Source organism: Pteropus alecto, unplaced genomic scaffold, assembly GCF_000325575.1.
Source record: "Pteropus alecto unplaced genomic scaffold, ASM32557v1 scaffold8373, whole genome shotgun sequence".
Taxonomy (NCBI): Eukaryota; Metazoa; Chordata; class Mammalia; order Chiroptera; family Pteropodidae; genus Pteropus; species Pteropus alecto.
In genome coordinates, this window is record NW_006433668.1 from 5,212 (window position 1) to 6,797 (window position 1,586).

The following is a 1,586-nucleotide window of genomic DNA, read 5'->3' on the forward strand; positions in this document are numbered from 1 at the left end:
TGCATATGTCCTGGCCAAAAGCTCTCCTCTCAGCTCCTTGCTCACTGTTCTGAGATACTGGGTAGTCCTGGGGCCTTTCTTGTGTGGCCCACATGTTCATGAGAAGCATTCGGACATCTTTTGTCCTGACCTCTCTTGGGTGTGCAGGCCAATGCCGGCCCATAGCACTCTCTGGTTCCCTAGATTTCCTAAATGGGACTTAAAGCCTCGAGTCCACAGGACTCCTTTGGTGCAGTGCACCTCAGTTACACTCCCCTTGAAGTCTACATTCTTTATGCTGGAGAAGGAGGAAGCACCTCACCCATTACCCCAACTCCCTACCCCCTACCCTGTCAGGGCTGGCATGAGAATCCACAGCACCCTAACAGCTCTCTCCAAAGAGATTTATTCCCCAAATTCTCTCTCCTATACACATTACAATACCTTTTTATATTCTTGACCTGAATAAGAGTTCCAAGAAGCAAGGAACAATTTTTCGATTTAATTTTAAATTCTGGATATGAGAATTCTGTCTCATACTTATTCTGGCATTTAATATTTATTATTTTAGTGCCTAGATCATAATCAAGATAAGAAGAGCCCTATTTTTTAATTTTGTAAATTATATAAGTAGTACACACACACAAAGGTGAACGAATAAAAAGTATATAGCTTAATAGATTTTTAGAAAGTGAATATACCTGCACATTAGCACCCAGATCATTACCAGCACCCCAGATGCCCTTCATGCATTCTCCTAGTCGCCTCCTTTGTTTAAAAGTAATCCTTATCCTGATTTCTAATATTGCGGCTTAGTGTGGGCCATTTTTGAACACCTTATTCTATTGAAACAGACAAAATTGCTTATATTCAACTATTTTTGCCCTTCAAAATGACAACTTTATTTGGTTCAATTAATATAAGTCAAGATGAAATTACACTGTATGTGTCTGTCTTTTTCTCAACATTTCATCTGTGAAGGTCATTCATGTCATTACATGTAGTAATGATTCATTCATTCTTGTTGCTTAATTTTTCCATTGTCTTGTAAAAGGGTGAAAAGTGATCCTAGGAGATCTGAGATGGAACATTGAATTTGTCTGCCACTTGGGGTGTGAAGATGTTCAGCTTTAGTAGATACCGACAATTTTCCAAAGTGGGCATGTCAGTTTATTCATCGACACTATCTATCAGCAATAACAGAGAATAATTTCTTTAAAATGATGCAACTTATAAAAGGATCACAAAGCATCAACAACTTAGGAATAGTCTGACATAAGATGTGTAAGACTGCTAAACTAAAGCTACAAAACCTTATTGAGGGAGTGCTTGCTTCGGCAGCACATATACTAAAATTGGAACAATATACAGAGAAGATTAGCATAGCCCCTGCACAAGGATGACACTCAAATTCATGAAGCCTTCCATAGTTTTAGAAAACTATAGGTCGATATCTCTTATGAACACTGATGCAAAAATCCTCAACAAAATATTAGCAAAGCAAATTCAGCAATATATTAAAAATATCATACACCATGATCAGGTTGAATTTATTTCTGGGGTGCAAGGTTAGTTCAATATCTTCAAATCAATTAATGTGATACACC

The 1,586-nt window shown here is 37.8% G+C and overlaps 1 non-coding gene across 1 annotated transcript; it reads left to right on the forward strand.

Annotated features, from left to right (window-relative positions):
• Nucleotides 1-1,304: 1,304 nt before the first annotated feature.
• Nucleotides 1,305-1,413, forward strand: LOC112476977. The gene has a single exon (XR_003045269.1). It is a non-coding gene; the product is annotated as a U6 spliceosomal RNA (small nuclear RNA).
• The last annotated feature ends 173 nt before the right edge of the window (nt 1,414-1,586 follow it).